This window comes from Agelaius phoeniceus, chromosome 8, assembly GCF_051311805.1.
Source record: "Agelaius phoeniceus isolate bAgePho1 chromosome 8, bAgePho1.hap1, whole genome shotgun sequence".
In the NCBI taxonomy this organism is placed as follows: domain Eukaryota; kingdom Metazoa; phylum Chordata; class Aves; order Passeriformes; family Icteridae; genus Agelaius; species Agelaius phoeniceus.
In genome coordinates this window covers 4,355,001-4,362,500 of record NC_135272.1, presented here as the reverse complement: position 1 = coordinate 4,362,500, position 7,500 = coordinate 4,355,001, and the positions used below count along the sequence as shown (strand labels likewise).

Here is a 7,500-nt window from a genome sequence, read left to right as displayed (position 1 = left end):
GTGGGGGGCGAGTGCTTGGTGGGCCCTCCAGTGGCGGAGGCCCGCAAGCACAGGCGACCCCGTGCCGAGCGGTGGCGGCGCCGCTCGACGGGCGTCCCACCCTGCTGGGACAGTCAGCCAGAAGGCACCCGCCGTCGCCCAGCGGCAGTCCCATCCTGGGCCCCGCTTGTCGCGTCCTCCATTGCCCTTCCCAGCCGCATGTGGGCCGCAGGAAGGCGTGCGGGGCAGCCACGGGGGCGCTTCTCCCCGCCTGGTGTCCGCGTGCAAACGAGGAGAGCGGGCGTTGCCCCCTGGCTCAGCGCCGTGCTGCCTTCTGCCAGGCGCGTGCCCAAGGCAAGGGGCCCCGGCGGTGCGACGCAGCAGTGGCGGTCCTGGGAGTGCGGCCCCAGTGGTGGCGACGGGGTCTGCCATCTGGCAGGCCTTGGGCACTGGCGATGCTGGCTCGGCTCTCAGTGGCGCCCGCCTCTGGGGCCGGTGGTGGAGCGCGTCCGCCGGGTGCTCACCCGCCCGGCAGGGGAGCGGTTTCGCGGGAGGCGCGCCAGCGGGGGCCGGTCGTCGTCGCGTGCCGTCTCGAGCACGGGGAAGGCCGTGCAGTGGGGAAAGAGAAAAGCCAGCCGCACAGCGGCGCAGTGGCACTCCGCAAGGCCCGCGGCGTCGGGGGCCGAGGGAGAGCCGGCATGTGTGGGGGCCGACGGCCACACGCCCCCAGCCGCGTGCCGTGTGTTTTGTGCGTGTCGTCCTGTGAAAGCGAGAAGCGGGCGGGCTGCCGTGCCCTCCCGCATTCCAGCGCGTGCCGCGTGGCCCTCCGCGCAGGGGCCGGGCCGTGCCCGGGTGCCTGGTCTGCCTCTGAAGGATGGCGTTTGTGAGGTCAGCGTCTCCCCTCGCGGGGAAGGCGGTGAGGAGCGCGGGCTCCCCCACCTCTTGGCCGGCCTTCGGAGCATGGGTTGCTCTAGTTGGTTTTTATTCCCCCTTCTGTTTTTGTGTGCTCGTACGGTCAAAGCCAGGCGCGTGCCCCCGTGTCCTCGGCGCCAGAGTAACAAAAAAGGGGGCAGCTTGGCTTGAGTGGTGCCCGAAAGGCAGACAACTCTTAGTGGTGGATCACTTGGCTCGTGCGTCGATGAAGGACGCAGCTAGCTGTGAGAATTAATGTGAATTGCAGGACACATTGACCATCAACCATTTGAAGGCACGTGCAGCCCCGGGTTCCTCCCAGGGCTACGCCTGTCTGACGGCGGTGGCGGCAGCGATGGTGGTGGCAGCAGCGGCGTCCCGCCAGTGCCAGGAGGGAAGGCGGTCAGGGGTTCGGCGAGGGAAGCGTTTCCCTAGGCGGCCTCGATCCCTTCACTGCAGCCCGGCGGGTGTTGTCGTCATCGCAGTTGTCGTTGTCGCAGTCGTCGTCGTCGTTGCCGCACAGGGCCTTTGTCCGCCCTAAATGCAGACTCGGGGAGCACTCCGTAGCTCCCCGCTCCTCAACCTCGCCAGGACCGTGCAGTGGATGCGGTGGCGCGGCAACCTAGGGAGAGTGAGAGACGGCGTCGAAAGGTGCTGCTGAGGGCCAAGAGAGGAAGAGAGAGGAGGGCGAGAAGGGGAGGCAAGGCACAGCCTCGCCCCCAGTGTCCCCCCCGCACAGGCGGCTGTCTGTGTGTGGGAATCGCGGCGGTACCGTGCCATGCTTCCGAGCGCACGCACGTGGCGAGAGCGCCGGGGATGGTTGTTCTGACCCCGTCCTCCCTTCGCCTGCCCCCTCCTCTTCTGTCGCGGTCTCGGGGCACGCCGAGGGGCACCGTCGTTCCTCTCTCTCTCCCCGCTGATGCCGTCGCGCATGCCACCGCCTGGCCGGTCCTCCCGCGCGGGGCCGTCTCTGCCGCTCTCCCTTTTTGGTTCTCATCTCCGGGATGGGGCTCTCCTTCTCCTCGTCACTCGCTCGTGCACACATGCGCTCTCTCTCTCTGGCTCCCTCCAGGAGCGCGAAGAGGAGGGGGGGCGGGCGGCGTAGCGGGTGGGGGAGACATGGCGGCCATCGTCGCGTGCGCCCCTGCACGCGGCGCAGCCGAGCTTTGGCCTTGCAAGCTCAGATCAGACGTGGCGACCTGCTGAATTTAAGCATATTAGTCAGCGGAGGAAAAGAAACTAACAAGGATTCCCTGAGTAACGGTGAGTGAAGAGGGAAGAGCCCAGCGCTAAATCCCCACCCCACGGTGGGGCACGGGACATGTGGCGTACAGAACCCCCCCTCCCCAGCGGCGCTCTCGGGGGACCCAAGTCCTTGTGATTGAGGCCGCAGCCCGCGGACGGTGTGAGGCTGGTAGCAGCCCCCTGGCATGCCGGGCCCGGGGCTTCTCGGAGTCGGGTTGCTTGGGAATGCAGCCCAAAGCGGGTGGTAAATTCCATCTAAGGCTAAATACCGGCACGAGACCGATAGCCAACAAGTACCGTAAGGGAAAGTTGAAAAGAACTTTGAAGAGAGAGTTCAAGAGAGCATGAAACTGTTAAGAGGTAAATGGGTGCGGCCCGCGCAGTCCGCCTGGAGGATTCAACCCGGCAAGTTGCGGTCGGCCGGCACGGGTTCAGCGGATCCTCGCCTCCACCTCCCCTCCGTCCCCCGGGTGAACCCCGTGCGTGGGGCGAGCCGGGGGGGGCAGGCCGGCACAAGGACCCCCCCTCAGCCGGCGGCCGGCCCTGGCAGGGCACATTTCCTCTGCAGCGGTGTGCCGCGACCGGCTCCAGGTCGGCTGAGAAGGCCTCTGGCGGGCAGGTCGCCCGGAGCCGCGCGAGCGGCTGCAGGTGTTACAGCCCCCGGGAAGCAGGTCTTGCTGAATCCCAGGGCCGAGGGAGAGGACCGCCGCCGCGCCCTCCTCCCCCCCCCGTTGGCGGCGCCGTGGTGGGGGACGTCGCTTTTCCCCCGCCCTCCCCCTCCCGGGGGTGGGGGGGGGGTGGGGGCGGCGTCCCCGCAGCGCGGCGTTTCACGCAGGGGTGCAGGGGCTGAGCCCGCTGGCCCCCGGCGCCACAGTCAACCGGGGCGGACTGTCCTCAGTGCGCCCCAACGGCATGGCGCCTCTGGGCCGGGCCTGACGGGGTCCGCGACAATGTCGGCTACCCACCCAACCCGTCTTGAAACACAGACCAAGGAGTCTAGCACGTGCGCGAGTCAGGGGCCATCATCGAAAGCCCGCGGCGCAATGAAGGTGAGGGACGGGTGAGGGAAGGTGAGGCGCGCCGGCTGAGGTGGGATCCCAGGGCACGTCACGCCAGGCAGCCCCAGGCGCACCACCGGCCCGTCTCGCCCACCTCCCCCTTGTGGAGCCAGGGAGGTGGAGCGTGAGCATCCTTGCTAGGACCCAAAAGATGGTGAACTATGCCTGGGTAGGGCAAAGCCAGAGGAAACTCTGGTGGAGGTCCGTAGTGCTCCTGACGTGCAAATCGGTCGTCCGACCCGGGTCTAGGGGCGAAAGACTAATTGAACCATCTAGTAGCTGGTTCCCTCCGAAGTCTCTCTCAGGATAGCTGGCACTCGGCAATGGACAGTTTTACCCGGTAAAGCGGATGATTAGAGGTCTTGGGGCCAAAATGATCTCAACCTATTCTCAAACTTTCAATGGGTAAGGGGGCCGGCTCGCTGGCGTGGAGCTGCGCCGTGGAATGCGAGTGCTCAGTGGGACACTTTTGGTAAGCAGAACTGGCATTGCGGGATGAACTGAACGCCGGGTTAAGGCGCCCGATGCCGACGCTCATCAGAGCCCAGAAAAGGTGTTGGTTGATCTAGACAGCAGGACGGTGGCCATGGAACTCGGAATCCGCTAAGGAGTGTGTAACAACTCACCTGCTGAATCAACTACCCCTGAAAATGGATGGCGCTGGAGCGTCAGGCCCATACCCAGCCGTCACCAGCAGTGCGATGCCCGCGGGGGCTAGGCCCCGACGAGTAGGAGGGCCGCTGCGGTGCGCCTCGAAGCCTGGGACGTGGGCCCGGGTGGAGCCGCCGCAGGTGCAGATCTTGGTGGTAGTAGCAAATATTCAAACGAGAGCTTTGAAGGCCGGAGTGGAGCAGGGTTCCATGTGAACAGCAGTTGAACATGGGTCAGTCGGTCCTAAGCGATAGGCGAGTGCCGTTCCGAAAGGGTGGGCGATGGCCTCCATTGCCCTCAGCAAAGGGAGTCGGGTTCGGATCCCCGAATTCGGAGTGGCGGAGACGGGCGCCGCGAGGCGCCCAGTGCTGTGACACAACCAATCCCGGAGAAGCCGGCAGGAGCCCCGGGGAGAGTTCTCTTTTCTTTGTGAAGGGCTGGGCGCCCTGGAAAGGGTTCGCCCCGAGAGAGGGGCCCACGCCTTGGAAAGTGTCGCGGTTCCGGCAGCGTCCGGTGAGCTCTCGCTGGCCCGTGAAAATCTGGGGGAGAGGGTGTAAGACTCGCACTGGGCCGTACCCATATCCGCAGCAGGTCTCCAAGGTGAACAGCCTCTGGCATGTTGGAACAATGTAGGTAACGGAAGTTGGCAAGCCGGATCCGTAACATTGGGATAAGGATTGGCTCTAAGGGCTGGGTCGGTCGGGCTGGGGCGCGAAGCGGGGCTGGGTGCGTGCCGCAGCTGGACAAGGCACCGCGCGCGGGTGAGTGCGCTCCGCCTGGCCTGCCCAGGTGCTGGGGCGTGCGCGGGCGCGCGTGGCGTTTACTCTGGACGTGTGCTGGACCATTCCTGTGGATCGCCCCAGCTGCAGTGGGCGCTGCCCGCCCCCCCCCCCCCCCCCCCCCCGCCTACCCTCCGCCTTGCTGCGGCCAGCACCCCAGCGGTGGCCGCCGCCGTCATCATTGCGCGCCGCCGCCCCGTCAGTTCCCGCCAGCGGGGTTCCCGCGGTGCGCGGCCGGCGTGCGCGCGGCCACGGCCGGCATCAGCCAAGCGGTTCACGCGGGGTAGGGTCCCCAGAGGGGGTCCCCGGGCTGGTGCCCTGCCTCGGCTGGTGCCTAGCAGCCGGCTTAGAACTGGTGCGGACCAGAGGAATCCAACTGTTTAATTAAAACAAAGCATCGCGAAGGCCCAAGACGCGTGTTGACGCAATGTGATTTCTGCCCAATGCTCTGAATGTCAAAGTGAAGAAATTCAATGAAGTGCGGGTAAACGGCGGGAGTAACTATGACTCTCTTTCTACCTGAAACCTGGCCCCCCGGTTGGACAGGGGCGATGGGTTCGGAGGTGGGCTGAGCACCCATTCCGTTCCCGATGTTGAATCCAGTCATGACTCGGCTATTCCAAATCCAAATCCGTTTCTCGGAGGAGGACACTGGGGGCGGCCGTTACACCTTACTGGGGTATCGGTGGGCACTCAGACCTCCTGAGATGATTTTGTAACATCTACAACCACCAAATTGAAAGAAAATGAATTGGGCTTGCTGGTGAATTTCTCTTTAGAACTGTATAGGTCAGATCTGCAAGAGCATGTACAGGGGGTGGTTCATTTTTCTGTTAATGGGGGGGTGTTGAACGGGTTTCCTGAGGTGTATGAACAGCCTACACCACAACTGAGTGAGGGGGACGACTTAAATCCTAGTCCCCCTAAGGACGATGATCAGAATGTACTTGAGAAGGGAGGCAGTGGGAAGGGGGAAGAGGGTACACCAGAGGCATTGCCTCCAGTGCCTGAGGTCCGCAGTGAACAAGCACCGGATGACATCGTGAAGGTGACTGTTCCTGACAAAAATCCACCATGTCCTTGCTGTGGTACCCGGCTCAACTCGATGTTGGCCCTAATTGAACACCTTAAGGGGTCTCACGGGAGGAAGAGGGTGTGCTTTCAGTGTGCCTAGTGTGGGAGGGAGGATTTTAACCATCACAGTACTGTTTGTCATTTGGCAAAGTGCAAGGGTCCGAAGGATGTGGGGCCTCCAGTGGGAGAGTGGATATGTGAGGTATGCAGTAGAGATTTTATGACTAAAATTGGCCTAGGACAACACAAAAGATTGGCACATCCACTGGTTAGAAACCAGGAGAGGATTGATGCTTCCCAACCGAAAGAAACATCAAGCCGAGGAGCCCACAAAAGATGCTGGACAAAGGAGGAGGAAGATCTACTTGTCAAGCTGGAGGTACAGTTCGAGAGTCACAAAAACATTAATAAGCTCATATCGGAACACTTAACAAGCAAAACAGCTAAGCAGATTAGTGATAAAAGAAGAATGCTGCTCAGGAAGAATGGAGTGGGTGGGGGAGCAGCTGGGAACTTGAAATCAGAACCTGGGTCAAGTCATCAATCCCAGGCAGGAACTGTGAACAATGGACTTGGGGGGAACCACCAGCCGGGAGTACCAGCTGCTGGGAAGGGAACAATAGAGACATCTGGACACCACCTTGATAGGGATAATGGTCTCCAGGAAACCGTTGGCCAGCAGAGGGCGGGGCGACTGCAGGCTCGTTATCAGAAAAGGATCAAAGAACGTTTATCAGAGGGGACAATTAACAACTTCCCCAGAGCTTTTGAACAGTTATTAGAAGGCCAAAAGGTGCGACCACTGCTCAATCAGACAGCGCAGGACTGCTTTGGTTGCCTGGAATCAGTGAGCCAAATAAGAACAGCACTCCGGGGGAAAGCAAAAAGGAAACTCGGGAGGAGCAGCCAAGAAAACAGTTTCAGAAGTGGATGAAGGACAGAGCGATCAAAAGAGGTAACTACCTCCGCTTTCAGCGTTTATTCCATCTAGATGGGGAAATTAGCGAAGATCATTTTGGACGACATCGAATGTCTGTCCTGTGATATATCACCCAGTGAAATTTATTCGGTATTCAAGGCCAGATGGGAAACACCTGGACAGTTTGGTGTGAGACTTGAGAGTCTTTGGAGACTTTGAAATTAAAGGGAAGGCCCACAATAAGGCCTTCAGGGACTTAATTACGGCCAAAGAAATTGAAAAGAACGTGCGGGAAATGAGCAAGGGCTCGGCGCCAGGTCCAGATGGGATTGCCCTTGGGAACATCAGGAAGATGGATCCTGGGTATGCCTGGACTGCTGAGCTCTTCAACCTGTGGTTAACATCTGGTGACATCCCGGACATGGTGAGGGGATGCAGGACTGTTTTGATCCCCAAATTGACAAAACCGGAGCGCCTAAAAGACATCAACAACTGGAGACCCATCACGATTGGTTCCATCTTGCTGAGGCTGTTCTCCAGGATCGTGATGGCGAGGATGATTAAGGCGTGCCCCCTCAACCCAAGGCAGAGAGGTTTCATCAGTGCGGCGGGATGTTCTGAGAACCTGAAGCTCCTGCAAACTATAATTCGGACTGCCAAAAATGAACATAGACCACTGGGTGTTATATTCGTGGACATTGCTAAGGCTTTTGACACCGTGAGCCACCAGCACATCTTACACGTTTTACAGCAATGGAGAGTGGATCCCCACATTGTCGGACTGGTGGACAATATGTACAAGGACATCAGTACGTATGTCACCGTCAAGAAGAACACGCACAGGGACAAAATCCAGATCCGGGTTGGAGTGAAGCAGGGTGAT

General features: G+C 61.0%; 1 non-coding gene and 1 pseudogene across 1 annotated transcript; both read left to right on the top strand.

Moving 5' to 3' along the window:
• Positions 1–1,082: 1,082 nt before the first annotated feature.
• LOC143694736 (5.8S ribosomal RNA) lies at positions 1,083–1,235 on the top strand. Its single transcript, XR_013183387.1, has one exon. It is a non-coding gene; the product is annotated as a 5.8S ribosomal RNA (ribosomal RNA).
• An 831-nt stretch (positions 1,236–2,066) lies between these two features.
• Positions 2,067–7,500, top strand: part of LOC129133415 (28S ribosomal RNA) — an 8,376-nt pseudogene continuing 2,942 nt past the window's right edge.